This window comes from Prinia subflava, chromosome 18 (genome assembly GCF_021018805.1).
Source record: "Prinia subflava isolate CZ2003 ecotype Zambia chromosome 18, Cam_Psub_1.2, whole genome shotgun sequence".
Taxonomy (NCBI): domain Eukaryota; kingdom Metazoa; phylum Chordata; class Aves; order Passeriformes; family Cisticolidae; genus Prinia; species Prinia subflava.
Genome location: NC_086264.1, coordinates 10,607,240 through 10,624,778, shown reverse-complemented (window position 1 = coordinate 10,624,778; position 17,539 = coordinate 10,607,240). Strand labels below are relative to the sequence as shown.

At 41.7% G+C, this 17,539-nt stretch overlaps 1 protein-coding gene and 1 long non-coding RNA gene across 6 annotated transcripts in view; one reads left to right on the top strand and one right to left on the bottom strand.

The window, feature by feature from the left end:
• The window catches only part of IL15 (interleukin 15), a 36,178-nt gene extending 18,793 nt beyond the window's left edge, over positions 1–17,385 (bottom strand). The window contains exons 1-2 of one of the 5 annotated variants that reach the window (XM_063415181.1): positions 3,470–3,698; positions 3,210–3,337 (exon numbers count right to left, since the gene is read on the bottom strand). The gene's annotated coding sequence lies outside the window, so the exon portion shown is untranslated. Of the gene's footprint in view, positions 1–3,209; positions 3,338–3,469; positions 3,699–17,117 lie in introns of those variants that run through there. The other 4 variants (XM_063415176.1, XM_063415178.1, XM_063415179.1 and 1 more) reach the window with 4 other exon arrangements.
• LOC134559871 (uncharacterized) overlaps positions 9,620–17,539 on the top strand; it is a 34,251-nt gene continuing 26,331 nt past the window's right edge. Inside the window, exon 1 of the long non-coding RNA XR_010082602.1 lies at positions 9,620–9,697. This is a non-coding gene — a long non-coding RNA (uncharacterized LOC134559871). The remainder of the gene's footprint in view (positions 9,698–17,539) is intronic.

Here is a 17,539-nt window from a genome sequence, read left to right as displayed (position 1 = left end):
CCCTCAGCTGCCTCTCACAGGACTTCTGCTCCCTCACACCCTTCCCAGCTCCACTGCCCTTCTCTGGACACCCTCCAGCCCCTCAATGCCTTTCTTGCAGTGAGGGGCCCAGAACTGGACACGGCACTCGAGGTGTGGCCTCACCAGAGCCCAGTACAGGGGGACAATCCCTGCCCTGCTCCTGCTGGGCACACTTTTACAAGCCAGGGTGCCACTGGCCTTCTTGGCCACCTGGGCACAGCTGGCTCATGCTCAGCTGCTGTCAACCAGCACCCCCAGGTCCTTTTCCACCAGGAGCTTTCCAGCCACTCTGCCCCAAGCCTGTAGCGTTGCATTTAGCTGAGCTATGGCACTCGGCCTTGTCCAACCAAACAAGGTGGAACAGTTGTCCTTGGTCCCTCGATCCAGCCTGTCCAGATCCCTGCAGAGCCTTCCTACCCTCCAGGAGGTCTGCACTCCCACCCAACTCTTCATCTGCAACTGAGGGTGCGCTTGACACCTTCATCCAGACGGCTGATAAAGATACTGAGCAGGGCTGGCCCAGCACTGAGCCCTGGAGAACACCACTGGTGACTGGCTGCCAGCTGCCTTCAATTCCATCCACCACCGCTCTGGGCTTGGGCAAGCAGCCAGCTTTTCACCAGCAAAGAGTACACCAGTCCAAGCCATGACCAGCCAGGTTCTCCAGCAGAATGCTGTGGAGAGCAATCAGACAAGACAAGCAGGACTTGCCTTATGACTGGGCCTAATCCTCTGGCTGTTCAGTACTTGATACAGGATAGCACTCAAGATGATCTGCTCTGTGACCTTCCCCAGCAGCACAGTCAGGCTGACAGGCCTGGTCCCATTGCTGATGTATGCACAGAAATATTTTTTGTGTCTTTTAGGGTAGTAGCCAGATAAAGCTGCAGTTGGGCTTTGGCTCTCCTGATTTTCTTCCTGCTTAACCTCCTATTTGCTCACGTTATGTGTGTTGGTGTAGAGGCACTTCCGTTGAGCTGTTGATTCCCCACCACCTCCTTGGGGAGAGAAGCTCTTAATTCCTACATGACCATTCTCAGGTGCTTCCATGGTTTCCAGAACATCACTGACCCTTGTGTTTTTGTTGTTATATGGATCTCCATCCCCTACCTCCAGTGGCAGACAGAAGGAACTTGTTAGCACAGTCACTCAAAAACTGGTGGACTACCTTCAAGTTTGCCTCTAGTGAGCCTGATTTTGCCCCTTCCCCATTTTCATTTAAAGTTGTTTTGATAAGCCCTGCTAACTTCTGTGCAAAGATTCTTTTCCTCCTAGAGAACAGGTGTACCCCATCCATTCCTAGCACGTCTGGTGTTGAGTAGACCAAATCATGACCAAAATCCCTAAATTCTCTGGGTGCCACCAGGCTTGGAGCCAGGTATTGGTCTGCTGGAGTGTAACATTCCTTTTCTGCAAGTGGATGGGTAGAGGAGAGCAACAGTTGTGCTGCTGATCCCTTAACAGCCATCCCAAGCCCTGGAGTCTCTTATTGCCCTTGAACTTCTTGTTGCAACTTCATCACTGCCTACCCGAAAAAACAGAAAATGGATAATAACCCGAGGGTTGTGCCACAGGAGGACACTTTCACCTCACAATCTTTAACCCAAGCCCCAGGAATGACGCAGACTTCCTGAAGAAACCTTTCTGGTCTGCATAAGGGGCTTTCTGTCCCCTTCAGACAGGATCTTCTATGACATCCACCTGTCTTTCTTCTCTTTATGGAAGCAGTTTTGACACAGGGCACAGGCTGAATTAACTCCAGTGACACCTCCAAGCCAGATGGTCCATCCTCCTCGTTATTGCTCCATTCCAGCTGCAGAGCCTCCCACTCCTGTGCCAGGTCACCTGGGGCGCTGGGGCAGTCACAGTGAGACGTGCAGGAGCCTGTCGACATTCCTCCATCCCTTAAGTGCCTGTGCTCTGCCAGCAGAGGGAGGACCAGGAACCCCCTGGGTCATGCAGGACCTGTCTCAATTCCAGCAGTTTGTCTGTCTCACACCCCTGGATATGCCTGCAGCTCTGGCACAGGGTGTAATTCCCACAGGCTGCATCTCTCACACCCCAGATATTCCATACCAGGGGCTGCCCTCTGGTGCAGAGCAGGGCACAGCTGTACAGTCACACTCTAAGCTTAGAACAGCCCAGCAGACTCCCAACTTAACACCTCCATTGAGCTATAAACATTATTTGTTTAGACTGTGTTGATCTATAACTATCCCCTTCCAAGATATATATACACAACAAAGTGATACCTTTCCATTTAACTGGTACATGCCAAACAAACTTGTAACTGTAAATAGAAATAAATGCAATCCTGAGAGACAAAGGAAGCGCTGCACTCTGTACTGCTTGGAAAGTATAGCCACACATGCTGTGATAATTATCATCAGGAGTTTGTTCCGCAGTATGAGTCTCTTAAAAGAAACCTGCCTAAAAATATCTTCTTTACACAGAAGGAACTGCAAGATAGTGGCTGTGCACAGGAAGGAGAATTTCCTATTAGACTCATACAGATATAATTTTGCAGGTTTTGACGATACAACCAGTGACAAGTTTCTGTGCCTCTCATCTTTTCCCTCTTTTCCAACATAAATGAATCTATGATCCTATGACTAGGTAGAAAGTGTTATTTTTAACAAGACTCATCAGTGCATATGTTTACTCTTGTTTTCTGCTGATTAAAACCTCACTATTACACTGCAGTCAAGTTACACTATAACTATCATCTACAGAAACTCGGTCACTGTTTTCAGTAGGATTCCACTTACTGCAGATTTTCTGTTCTCTGCCTGCATTTAATGCTCTTTCAGCTGTATACTCTAAGAAGTAAATAACTTTTCTCCCAGATTTTTTGCCTTTGTCCTTGCTATTTTAACCAGGCTCCAAGCAGTAGCTTGATTTTCTCCTCATTTTTGCTGAGTGAATTTGTTAGCAAACAATGACAAATTTTCAGGTTAGCAACAGTTTTCTCTATTTGCTGATTTCTCTAACACAGCAGAACCAGAGAAACAGGTGCCAAGTGCGAGTTTAAGTACAATACTTAAACTATGTTTTTTATAAGAAATCTTATTGGACTGTTTTTGAAAGCATTTAATAATTTGAAGCTAAGCTCTAAGTTCCCTCATCTTTTTAATACAACAAAGAAAAAAAGGAAAACAAGTGGATGTCAAAAGTTGTGAAATACTCACAAGTCTCGGAGCGCTGAGCTGCAAGTCGACATGACACAGAAGTTAGGATAAGGTTTGCACAAGTGACAGCAGCAAATGCTCCACCCCCTCCATTCTGTTTTACTTTCAGTTGTTATATAAATTTGTACCTAATAAAGTGGAAATTGTTCTCATGACAAAGAGCAGACCGTAGGGATTTCCTACTGCCACTTCCAAGCAACTTTCAAACTCGGGGAAAAACAAAACCTAAACAAACCCTGTGGAGAAATACATATACCTACAGTTTAGAAGGCAGGCAAGTGAGTGCCAAACACGAAAGGCAGCTGACTGATCGCTGTCTGAAGCACGGGCCTTCCTGGACATTCCAGTTTAGCATTCCTTAAAGGGAAGAAGGCTCATGGTTTGTGCCCTTGCTGTGGCACCCTGCAGCTTGAGTGGAACCTGCAGGGCTCAGCGGAGCTGCCAGCCTTGGAAAGAAGACACGGGAGCTTTGTGCCGTGACTCCTCCTCCTCTCTGCAGCCAGACCGGTGTTTTTTTACTGGGGCAGCTGCCTTAGGAGGGAAAATGCAGTGGCCTTCCAGGACAAACACCAAAAAGCCATGGAAGAAGGTTGTGAGGACAGAAAAGAGCTTCTCCAAAAGTCTTCTCCTTCTGGCTTGCTGTGGAACAGGGCAGAGAGGCGGCTTAGGCCAGCAGAAGAAGATCCTTATCAAGGAGCTGAAAAAAATAATCCGCAAATTGCATTGAAGTCCAAAGTTGTGGACTTTTAGCTGTTAAGAAAAGTGGAAGTTTAGTGTCTATAATAATCACTGGGAATGGCAACTATCATCCTGAAGTCCTGCCTAGACACCTCATTATAAAATTTTTGTTCCTTGAGATGAACTTGAATGTCTTGAAGATGAGGCTTAGCAGCTCCCCAAGGGTACTGTCAGGTTTCCAGGAACCATCACTTCATGGTGAAACGTGTCAGGTTCATGCATTTGAGAGGAAACACTGAAAACAGTACCTGATCTCTCTCTTCTTTATATGCTCAGCTGTGCTGTTCTGGGTGCTGGTCGTTATTCTGTGCATGTCACACTGGGACATGGTAAAATATTCTGCAGCTAAATGACAGGGATTTAGAAATTACTCTGCCTCCTTACTGAAGAAGAGATGAGTTTCTGGAGCTGGGCGTTCCCTTCTTGTTTCTCAGTCAAATGTTTTTCACAGGAACACTACTTATAAAACAATACCAGTTACTTCACTGTGCTGGCATGTTCTATTACAGAAAGAGTCCAAAAATCTATTTATGAACATAAAGAAGACATCTGTATCTTTAACAGCTGTTGTAAAAATGAGAGAAACAGAGCCTGGGATTGAATGTGTCCAAAGAGTAGTTACAGGTGGCTGCATGACAAATTCATTTTGGAGACAGCTCACTGCCATTTCTTAGCACCCTGGTGTTCTGTCCTCCAACTTTTGGGTTCAGCATCCCTTCTGCAGAGAAGGCACCAGAATGAAATGCCAGCACTTTAATTACCTCCTGCATGGGAGATTTGCAGTCACTGACACTGCAAAGAACCAAATGAAAAAAAAAAAAAAGCAGAACTCACCATTTTGTGCTTGTCAGGGACTCTTGTTTCTCTCACTTGGTGCCTTATCTGTGCCTCCAGAAAAGCAGCTACCTGAGCTCCCAATCTGCCTCAATGCAGGCTGTGAATGTCACTTTTTAAGCAGGTGTACAGACGTGACAGGTGAAATCTGCTTCACCTGGCAGCTCTTAGAAACCTGGGCAGGGTTTGAAAGCAAAAATAAAAATAAAGACTTTCCACAGCTGGTGACAGATTATGAAAAGAAGTACCAGCATTGCAGGAAAAACATCATCTTGGGTGAATATTTAAACGAAAGGAACACGTCCATTTATTAACTGTCTTATGATAAGAGCACTTATTTTCAAACAAGAGTGGTCATAAATATTTGTTTCTTGAGCTCACTCCAGTTCAAAGAGTGACAGTAAATTATATCAAGTGTACATGTGTGTACGTGTTTGGACTTGGACTTGGATCCCAAGGTGTCTCATATTTGCCACTGTTTAAATCTGAAAGAAAATGGAGTGTTTTCCATTTGTTTTCTCTTTGATGTGATACTTTTGCCATGCTAAATTTGACAGAATTTTCTGAACTAGGAGAGATTTATGAGCAAACAGACAAAAACAAGCACACAAAGATTGAGGTATTAACTAATTATGAGAATAAGGAAAGAATAAATTGCTTACTTTTTATAAATCACTTTCCCAACAATTTCCTTTGAACACAGCAAAATGGAATCATTGCATATTGAGTGGATTTTTTAAATTATCTCTATGGGTTTGTTCTTTTTTTAAGCACTGTGTTTTGCTGGCCTTTCTGATGTTTAAAATACATTTCTAGCTTAATATAAAAACTATTCCTAAAAATGACATTAGTTGTATATAAGTAATGCAAGAGTCAGTGTGCATTATATTACAGTAGGATGGCAATACCATCAGCACTCCCTCAAAATTTAACTCTCATTCATTTTCTTAATTACACAAAAAAGTGCTCCCTAATTACACAGGAGACATTTTATAATCATCTACTTGCTACTAGCCATATCAAGGTGTTTATTTATAGCATAAATTATTCTCACATTCTCTTACAAGTAAAATGGCCTTTCTAATTTATGCAATTTTATGTGGGTTTCATTTATAGTGGACGCGGGCTGTGTGGCAAGATACTGGCAATTATTCTCACTAAGGAGAAACTAAATTTTAACTTAGGCTTTGAAGAGCAGTGACAAAGAATGCAAAGTGAAAACAGATGCATGACTGCCAGTTTGAAAACAAAGCAGGAAAGCTGAAAACTCAAATGTGACCATCCTGATTAGAAGCAACATTACCCAAATGTTTTGTGCAACAAAACATCATGAGTGACACTCAGGGACAAGTTTGTGGTTTCTCTACTCCTTAAAGTCTGCCCAGAATTCTCATGGAATTCCTTTGGAATTGGTCTTAGTTCTCTTGCTGAGCACCAGGAGAGGAAGTATTGCTGCAGGAGTGGGGGTGAAGAAATGGGGGAGAAGAAGGATTTTCAGAGTGGGTGGGTGTGCAAAAACACAGACCCCTGCAGGATGGCCCCGGCTGACTCAGCCCAAACCCAACTTCCTTTGCTAAATTTCTGAATGCTTCAAGAAGGGAGTGCACTACACTCTTCTCACCCACTGTCTTAGTCATCTTAATAAAAGGTCTTGAAATGGAGACCTTCACTGTTGAGTTATCAGCTCTGGTAAGGCATAATGCTCTATAATGACTTTAATTTTCTTTAAATGAATTCCAAAACTTTTAGCAAACCTGAACCCAAATATACAGGCACATGCAGAACAATAATTGCAATTTAAAATGTATTTCTTCCAAAATACTTTTTTTTTGTTGTTATAATGTTCCTGCTGTCTCTGAACTTTTGCTTCACAGCTGAACTACTCCACTGTCAATTATCAACCCAATGAATTTCTGCATAGGAAAATGAAGGAACTGTTGTTTTCTGCCTCTAGGTGACCGGGTGGATACAAAAAGCTGATAAGGATGTACAACTTTGGCTCTCTCCACCATTACCAGTGTGGCAGCCAGAGGAGGTAGCTCCAGGAGAAGCCACCTCTGAGAAGTGACATCCCAGTCACCCAGCAGCCTTCACCATCACTCCATGGAGGCTCAGCAAAGGTGAGCCTTGATCCCAGTGAGGGGAGATCTCCCAGTGAGGAGCTCTCCCAGCAGCAGAGAGCCTTACTGCTGAGAAGGACACGACAGAGGGGAGATGTATGATGGGGCACCCACATCAGTCTTTGAATAAGGTAGGAAGGTGCATTTCTGGAATTTATCATGTTCAAACACATAACTGAATTTGGTGTCTGTTCTGCACCAGTGCTGCAAACACACATACCAATATTCAGGGCTGAAATAATTCTGTGGAGTAGTTACTCCTGTAATAGAACATGTAATGTACTTAACATGCTGCTAGGTGGGAATGTGTACCCTCTGAAAATCTAGGTAACTTCTGCTTCATGCCTCATATAGGGCTATCATCTGTCTCTCTTTTTTTCATAATAAATTGTAATGTTTCCTAAATTATAGACTCTTCAGATTGCTCATTAAAAACTGGCATTGCGAAACTGCTATTTAATTTCTAGGCACATCTGGAGAGACATTATTATTACGCCTTTCAGAAGCACGCACAATATTTCTGGCATGTTATAATTTATCAACTATTGCCACTAAGAAGGAGCTGTTCCTATATAAAGAGACAGTGTTTCCAAGCAAAACCAGATCAATTGCTAAATCAGCAAAAGCAAAACAAAGGGAAAGGCATTTAATGCATAAAATGTGTAGAAATATGTTCCTGAATCTGTTAAAAGTTAACACAGAGAAATGTGCATCTCTTAGTTTGAGTTGTTAGGAGCACATAATCTCAAGTGCCAGGTGAACAAGTACTACTCTATTTAGACAAAATATTTGCAGCATTTCAGCCTACAGGTTTCCCTAAGAAAGTCGCTCTTCGAATTGCATGACAGGAAAATTCTACATATAAAATAATTATATAAATAAAAAATCTGGCTAACATCCCAAAAGGTATCCCTTCACTATAGAGGTTCTCTCAAATCATCCTTGTGTTATTTCTCTCTGTGTTAGTCAGACTCAAGTGGAGCAGCCAGATCACCAAGCTCTTGCAGCTCCCACTCTCTGAGGCAGGGAACTGCAAATGCACAAAAGCATTGATGACTCTAGGATAGCTCTCACAGGAACACAACTGGAGTGTTCTCTGGAATTAGGTGCTGGGCTGAGTGGACACCTTCTGCACTGGGTACTGAGCCCAGAGCGGGCCTTGGGGCAGCAGGCACATTTCCCTGTTGGGTTGCTCATGCTCAACAGAACAAAGCCTCAATTAGCCAAATAGCAGAGCTGGCAAGAGCCTTTTGAGCATTTAAATGCCCTTGGCTGCCTCCAGCCAGGATCTCTAGCTCAGAATCCTCCCCTGAAAGCTGCATCTTTATACAGTATAAAGCACAGCATCCAAAACACGTGTCAGTCATTTTATTTTTTTTTCTAGATGAGCATTTTCTAAGTGTTTCTCAACAGAAATTCCATATAATAGAGAAAAGATGCTCAACAGATTATTATATTCTCTGCAGAGTTGAAAATCTTGGAGAAGGTAAATCAGGTTTTTGTAAAAAGCATTATTGAAGGGTTGAGACTCTAAGCACCCACGGTTGCTCTGCCTTTTTTTTGTCTTGTGTACTTGTACAGTACTTAGTCAAATATAACCAAAGATTAACATCCAGAAATGTTTTCAGTATAAATAAAACCCCTATGTATTGAATTTTAATCAATAGAGGCAAAGATGTTTCTTCACTGGAAAAAAAGTTGAGACTTTAGCACTATGAAAAAGCTAAAGGGACTGTATAGGACAGATAAGAATTCAAGTACTGACAGGTGGCCCTTAGGAAGGAGAGCAAATCAAGGAATTAAATCAAATTTAAACTCAGGAAAATACATTGTCTCAAAAAGATTTCAGTTTGTGAGAGTGCAACTACATTTAATAATACTAGTCTATAAATCCTGAGTAATGAAGACAATAAATAGTGAACTTGCAAGGCATGGATGAGTGGTCAGTGCAGGCATGCTCCAGAAGAACAGTGGACATGATGTCCCCTGAGAAATAAATAATAAAATCTGTCCAAATTCTCAGATATTAAAGACTGTGGTGTTTCTTGTAACTTCCCAGACACCTACATTACAGGCAACATCTTGTAATTTGCTTTTTCTAACCACAGGATTCCTCCTGAAGTGACTCCCACTGTTTACCAGAGAATATCTATTTTTGTGCAGCTCCCATTGTAGCTAGTTTCCTATCTTTAAAAATCAGTGTTGTGTGGCTTAGGGGAGGGATAGAATTGAATTCCTGCTGATATAACACTTGCTTGCAAACCCTTCCATGTATTTATACTGGTAGAGACTGTGATTTCCAAGATTTACATTACATGGAGCTGGTCCATGAAATTGCATGCTTTACTTGTTTCATTTCTGGGTGACTGTAAGAAATCAATTCCAACCTACTCTCACACACCTAGCAATAGAAGCCTAGACCTAAAAATCTGATAAACACAGTCTGCTGGCCTTCCAGAGGAGCAGGAGATCCATTTCATCTTTGGCAAGGGGAAAGGACTGAGTCTTTGCACTGAATGTATGAAAAAGTGAATTAAAACTGATGATGGTGCGAGTTCATGTTATCCTAAACTACAAGGGCTTGGAGGCCTTTTTCATTGCCAGTCACCCCAGTTACAAAAGTTGTATTCAGCAACCTTAAATCAAATCCTCTGTGCTCTGGCTGAAGTAGGAATTTTAGCTTAAAATGAGGGGTTTGGGCTAATTTGTGCATTTCTCAGGAGCAGGGCGAAGATATTGAAAACTTTCAAGGCTGCTGCAGGAACATAAACGGCCACTGTGATTCCTGAGGGACAGGTAGTGTAACTTGAGATTTTAAAAGTACTAGAAAGACTAATATATTTTATCTGATAATTTAAAAATAATTACTTCCCCACTTAAGAAAGAGAAAAGCTGCTTTTCTGGTCATCATTGTGATTTCTTGTTGTTTATATGTTCTAGCTTTTATGTAGACTGTTCTCCAGTTGAGCATATAATAAAATTTGGGAATTACTTTTGTTAAAATAGATCAAAACCTGAGTTGTAAAGGATTTTTGACAATGTTTAGTCCATCCTTCTGCCCTAAAGTATGGGCACATGTGCCTAAACCATACCTAGTGGATATTTTATTGATGCTCTCTTCAAAATGTCCAGTGAAAAACTTTACAGGAATGTGGCATAATAGGACATGCTAGGAAGGTGCACAGCAAAGGCAGGATCCTGTGGCAAATGCATGAAAAGGTTTTTCAATATTATTTCGTGGTCTGTTTTTCCCTTCCAAAATATTTAATTCCTTCAGTTTAATACTGCCTGAGGCTTTGTGAGCAGAGCTTTTGTTTGATAGCTGCATCACAAGTGAAATGCTTGAACAATCCATGAATGACCTGCCCATTTCCTTTCTTTCAATTACAGGAGTTTCTCTGTGCACAGCACTCCTGAGTTCACCTCTCCAACAAGCTGTGCCCCCTCATGCTGACAGATTTCTTGCTTGCTTTTATTAATTTTACAGGACAGGATGTCGAAAATCTTACTGAACTCGGGATGATGTGACAGCTACTGCTTCTCCTGTATAATTTCAACTTTTTATCCTGTCACAAAAGGAATAATTTGTCATAATTTGTCCATAATGAAATGTGTGGGCTTATTTCTCCTCCAATTTCCAGTTTCTCAAGGTGCTTCTCCTGGGAGGTTTTCAGGCATGGGGGGATTACCTGTCTGGACTGGGGCCCTCACTCTTTCTGCCCCCTTATCTCGAGGGCAGTCATTCTGAGCCTGTTTTTTATCAGCTTAGACCTCACATCTTCAGGAAGGGAAGGCAATAGGAAGCCCCAGACCAAGGCCCCGTTATCCCAGGATGAAGCCTGCCTGCCATCCACTGGCCAGAAGCAAATAGGGAGTGTGAGAGCAAAGCCAGGATGGGGGACCCTTCCCCAGTGATCCCCTTGTGTCCTCCAGGGGGGCCTCAGACAGCTTGTCCCTCTCAGGCAGCAAAAAGCTCTGCAGGCTGTCACAGTCACTCACATCAGATCTCAAACAGGAGCCCCCCTTTGTTCACAGTGCTGTTTGTTCACTATTTGTCTTCCATGCTTCTCCTGCTGGAGAGAATTGACTTCCTTTTGGTGACATGATCTGTTCCCTGTCATAAACAGAGTGAAACATTTTAATTGTATCACTGAAGATCCAAGTGATTTTCAGCTATCTGTCTTGATAAGTGAGATCTGTATTTTTGTTTGAACAGTCATGAATCTAAACTCTTGGGTAATGCCTCTCTTTGCATCTCATGGTAAATGCAGTATGTCCCTTGTGCAGTACTTCCAGAGGCATGGAACATCTCTTTCATCATAGGAATTTTGTCCCTAACTGAATTTTTATGTGGTTCATGATTTCTACCCTAGCTGTATCTGTGCTGGCCTTTCAGAACCAATTGAACCTTTCTGTGTAAATATTTGCACATTTGGGGAATTGGAATTTTAACATGGTGTAAGACATTGCAAAACAGACTGCCTAATCTAATCCTAGACACCACTGCAAATAAGCACCCATGTTTCATTTATCCTCCTCTCTTCAATCACTTGTTCCTATGGTCTGTTGGGACTAGTTTGGAGATTATACATCTAGAAATATTTTAAACAGGGGCAAATTAAAAACTGTTGTCTGACACTGAAATGTATACTTCACTTATAAACACGCCTCAAAGAGAGGATCTGAAAAAACAGCCAGACGGACAGCAGGGCCAGGGGAGTGATTTCCCTGGTTAGTGATTTCCTTCACTCACCAGCTGCATCAGGAAGTTCCCTTCCATGCACTCCAGGGATCTCCCAGTTTGTTTTCTCTCTGCTGTATTGCATTTCCAGCAGATATCTGGTAAGCTGAAGTCCCCTATGAGTTAAACTGTTCCCAGCTGCTGTAGAATATTCCATGTGCCTCCTCACCCTGGCTGAATGCTCCATAGCAGACTCCCACCATGACATCTGCCTTGCTGGCCTTTCCCCTGATCCTTACCCACTCAACACCATCGTCACCATCATGAAACTCCAGACAAACAAATCCCAACAGCTTTTTGCAGGAAGTATTTTATATAGTCTGATGAAACAAGTAGTGGTTTTTTCCCTGCTGGTTTTGAGGAGCCTCGAGACTCAACAAACAGAGTTCTTTCAGTTATGAGTTCTGCTTTTGCTGCCAAATTCAGGAATATTCTCTAGGGCCATATTTCACACTAGCATGGATGCGGTTTTTTGTAATATTTCCATCAACAACCAAAAAGTGTGTTACATAAGTGTGAACATGTCATAACAACTTTCATGTTAACCCATGTAAGAGCTTCTTCACAGAGAACAATCTAGAAGAACCCGGGCAAAGCAAAAAGACTGATATGTATGAAGGAACAGTTTTAATGTCTGTGTTGTGTTGCCTTCATCTGGGAATAAAGTGACTTCAGCTCATATCATTTCAATACCAACCTTTCCCTCCCAAGGGATTACAGGTAAGAAATGTCTATGCCAGCCAAAGATTTTCATCTTTTGATATGATGTCATTTTGGTAACTGCTGAAATAATCCACTTCTTATCTTGCAAGATGCAGTCCCTGTCAGGGTTCAAGATGATCAATTTTACTGATGTTTTCAGAGTCTCATTCTGTCCACATAACTGAGTATGGCTTGGAGCTTACATAAAGAATTGTATTTCAAGGATGTGAATTATTTCAATCTTGGCAAAAGAGCAGTTGATGAAAATTTTTCTTTGGTTCCCAACAGTTCCTGTGAAGAACTTTGACGCGTAAGGAAATTTAATTTTTGAACAAAGGGATATGAGATCAATCTTCAGTTTATTTAGATCATCTCTTCCTACCAAATGCCATTGCCCTTGTTCTTATGATGTCTCCTCCAGATGTTTTTAATTCTCCACAAAAGTTTTGAGATTAATTTGTTTGATGCACTTAATTTTGTTTGCATGCCCCAGTTAAGGATGAAATATGTGTTTATCAAGATATTCTTAGTTGTAGAGGCAAAGGAAATGGGTAATGTTTCCTGTGTGTATACAATAGCTTGTTGTTTATGATACTGTGTTATATTGTAGCTTAGAGGCTTGAGTCTTCAGATATGAGCCCTCAAAATTCTTTTTCATGACAAAATTTGAACCTTTCTGACCTGTAAAAATGAAAAATGCTTATAAACAAAAGTTTGCAAGGTCTTCTAAGAAAGTCAGTCTGGCACAATTGCAGCAAAGTGCTTCTTATTTTCTTCCTTCCTTTTGTGCTCACACGTTTACTCTTGTAGAATATTTTCTCATCTAGTAGTGGCTAGTTAAATAAAATCTTTCTTTAAAATTCTGCTTTTAAGTTTTTGTTCAGTACTTCACTTTTTCTCTTTCAGACTGTTTAAAAACTCCTGCAATTTTGTCATGTGTGCCTCGATAGCCCAAACTCAGGAATTTTGGTTGTTCTGTGGCACACTCTATTCTTTTCAGGCCTTTATGTTTGTTCTTTTGCAGCCTCTGGGAAAATCAAATTCACTTATTTGAACATGCTGGGCCATTTGAGGTTATATTTGTCTGTCAGATAGCTCTTTTTACTCTGTCCTTCATGTTAACAAATTTCACAGGAGGCAAACCCATCTTGCTATGAACGTGTTGTAAAACGCGTATGCGAATAACAATGTTGCAGAAACTAACCGGAGGCAAGGATCTGTCACAAGCCTGCCTAATTACTCCCTTACTCACCAATGCTCTTTGCATTATTGAAGAACCTATAAAATCAAGATACTGCCTCTAGAGCCTGCGTTCCTCACTGACAGTAATAATAGCAGTTGCTCAGAATTATACTCGGGACAAGCAACTTCGTGCCTAAGCCCAAACTCACAAACGTGGTTTTAACGTGCAAAAGACTGTGACATATTCTTCAGCAACAGAATGAAACCCAAACCATGCCCAGTGAGAAGAGCTTGTTATATCTAATATTTGTTCAACCATAATATCTTCTTGTGGTACTCTCTCACGCCAGCAAGAATACCAGGATGCTTACAGCGCTGCGAACGCAGCCGAGAGCTTTTGGAACAAGAAATCTTAAACCACAATCAAGCTCTTCCGTAATTCTTTCACTTTCTCATCTTTTATGTTGTTTATTATAGTGTCCTTATCACTAAGAGCCCTCATCATTCCTGCCCTGTCCTTGAGGTTTCACTGCAAGCACAGAAACAGTGACAAACTGGTGCACAAAGGAATCTCATAGATCTGAGCCAGCACTCTTCCATCTGCTGTTCATGGAAAAGGAGCCGGCCCAAATGCTCCTATTAAAAGCAGAAATCATTTCATTTATGCATAAAAGCACATTAGCCTTATTTAGCAGAGGCCTTGTTCCTCAGTGTGGGGAGTATTTGTTCAGAGTGAATCCCAGCAGTGGCTTGTTCTTAGCCTCAGGCCATGGGCTGCATGTAACCATTGGCCTTCTCCCGACTTTGATCATTGCCTTATCAAACAATGCCACTTCCTTGAGCTCTATGCACAGCTTTAGCATGGCCTAATTTCTCAAAACACACATTTTATAGCTAATCTGTGATAATTATAACTTAATTTGGAGAAGAGGAGGGTGAGAGGGCAAAAGGTTTAATTGCTGCTGCATGGCTGGAGCTCTGTACCACCATCAGACAAAATGCCGTATAATTTTCGGAGTTTTACCTTGTAATATCTCTAATGGTGTGATATCTCTAACTGGTTTTCCATGTATGTTTGCAAATTTCATTGTTAATAACAATCTTAATCTGGTATTCATTAGCCTGTTAATTATACAGTCGTTTAGAAACCCTTGCTTCCAATTAGCTTTAATGACAGCAGCAGAATCATTTTTCTGTGCTGCCATTTTTGTGCAACATTTTCCCATTTTAACTGCCTGCTGTTCTATCTTAATTAAATTTAATAACAGTAGTGGTAGTTTATTGGGGACTTTTTAACCTTATTTAATGTCAGACCATTTTACTAGTTTGAAGTAGGCACTGATAAAGTTTGCATTTATCCAACTACTTTTAAAAGAAGCAAACTTTTCAGATTATTTTAATTAAGGCAAAATCCCCATGAAAGGTCAAACTCCCTACCTGTGCAAATATGTAGAAACATTAGGGGGTTTTCTAGGTACAATGAAGATACATTAAAAAATCAACAATATCAAGAAACACTAAAGCACTAATATAAAGAAAGAAGCCATAATTTTTTGTTTGTTTGAATAGAGGAGAAAAGGGTGAAAAAGCTGTCAGTATTGCCATTCAGACTGAACTTCAGGTAGGGAATGGTTGCAGCATTTTTTATCTTGGGAAAGCTCCACAGGGCCTGAATAATATGCTCAGCATTATGCAGCACCCTTGAAGTTGCACCGTGAGACTAAAATCATGGTTCTCATTAAAAATAATTATCTTTTTAGCCTATGTAAATTCAAAGCCCTTCGGAAAATCTTTCCAGGAGATTACAGAAAATCATAGAAAAGTAGATTGAAAGAGATGGTAGAGGTCACCTAGTCCATCCTCCTCCTCAAGCAGTCTGTCTAAACCAATATCATTCCTGAATAAAAGTTTGCTAGACCTTACAGTCCTATTGTGATCAGAATTTGTGTGTTTATTACAAACCACAAGGGTGTAACAGGCAGCTTGTGCTCAGCTTTACTGACTTCTCTAAATCTTGCTGTTAGGATCGTAAGTCACCATTAGATCTGGACAATCATGAAATCATTTAGATTGGAAAAGATCTTTAAAGCTTCAAGTCCAACCATTAATCCAACAAATCCACCACTAAGTCAGGTCCCCAAGTGCCACATTAATTAATTAAATTGCCACCTATAGGTGTGGCAATTTAACCACTTCCCTGGGCAGCCTCTTCCTTCCCTGTTCCAATGCTTGGCCACCTTTTTAGTGAAAAAAAGAAATCCCTAACATCTAATCTAAATCTCCCCTGGTGAAAATTGAAGCTGTTTCCACTTCTTTTGCCTATTAGCAACATCCATCTGGCCACAACTGCATTTCAGGGAGTTGTGGGGAGTGATAAGGTCTGCCCTGAACCTCCTTTTCCACAGACTGAACAAGCCCAGCTCCCTCAGATGCTCCACATCAGACTTGTGCTTCAGACCCTTTTTTACAAAAAAGTTCTGTTTCTCTAAATATACACAACAACAATTCTTGCTTTCCTAACAAAAGATACAAAAAAAAACTCCTCTGTCTTACAAGCCATGTGCCTGGCTTCCTCTCAGCTTCACACAATTAATTAATTTCCTTATTAGTTGAGAACTTTGAGCTTAGCCCTGTGTTTGTAGGTTGTTTATATCAGCTGTGATGGGATAAGTTTCTTGCATTTTCTTGTTACAGAAAGGACCTTGCTGTTTGCACTCCCAGGAGTGGAAAGTGTCCTTTGTGCTACTCTGGTTTCACTTAAGCAATGTTCTTTTTCAAGAACATGAAGCCTTCCCACCAACAGAAGTAACTGAGGGGGTAACAAGAATTTTTCATCATGCAGACCCAAATGCAGGATGCATCCTTTCTCTTCACCTGAAATTTCTCCCTTCTGGTTTTTCCTAACTTCCTGAAAATCACAGGAAAATGGGTTACTTCTTTTGTTTTTTGTATAAAATTGAAGCTACAGGAAAAGCTTGTCTGTGCAAATATGGACTTTAGGACTGTGCAGGGCTAGCTGGTATGCAGGGAATCTTAGGAGAGGCTTCCTTACCCTGAAGTAGCAGAACCTTGGTCTTTTCTGGCTCAATTTGCAGCATCAGATGAAGAAGGGGAAGGATGCAGGACAGTGCCAGGTTACACAGGAGTGACCAGATGAAAAGATTCCATTCTGTGTGCTCCACCAGTAGTTTCAGTGAATATCTCAGTGCACATTCTTCCATCTATTTTGTCACCAGAAATTCACCCCATGCTGATAGACAACTATCCCATTATCAGATCACATCATTTTTAAGTAAGACCTAGATCACTCCTTTTTATAGATTACATATAACAACCAAGATAATTTGGATGACCACCAGAAGAAACTATTTTTGACTGTTGAGGTCATAGGAATAATTTAAAATTTTGTTACTTGAAAGTAAAATGGGATGGGCGGCTAATGAGAAGAGCATCTCCTAAGTTTGATACCTTTAGTCCTAGTATGAAACTGTTGTGCCTTCCTTTTTATCTGCCTGCAAACAGGGCTGGAAGTGGCTGAGGGAGGAGGGGTGTCCCAGGCAGGGGTGTCTGGCTCTTGTGCAAAGGCGTTACCTTTGACAGATGTGCAGGGACGCTCGGGAGCGCAGCACCGAGGCGGGTCCTGGCAGATTGAGCTGACTCACACCAGACGCGATCATTCCGCGGCTCTCCTCGGGCTCACTTTATCTGTCTGGGAAGCTGGCACAGCTGCATCACTCCCGTTAGCTTGTGAAGGCAGGCTGAGGTATCATTGCTCCGTATTCTTTTCCACCGGGAGTTGTCCTCATAAATTCTGTCTATTAAAACCCGAGGTGAGCATTCATCTGTGTCTTTATCCCTCTGCAGTGCTGTCCCTGCACTGTGTAGGGATCTGGCAGGGTGAAAATTGTGAGTCAGAGCCCTTAGCCAGCTGTCCAGGACTGACAGTGAATTTCCCTTCTTTGTTTCCCTTCTCTGTTTTGTCCTGCAGCTGCAGCAGGACAAAAGCATTAAAA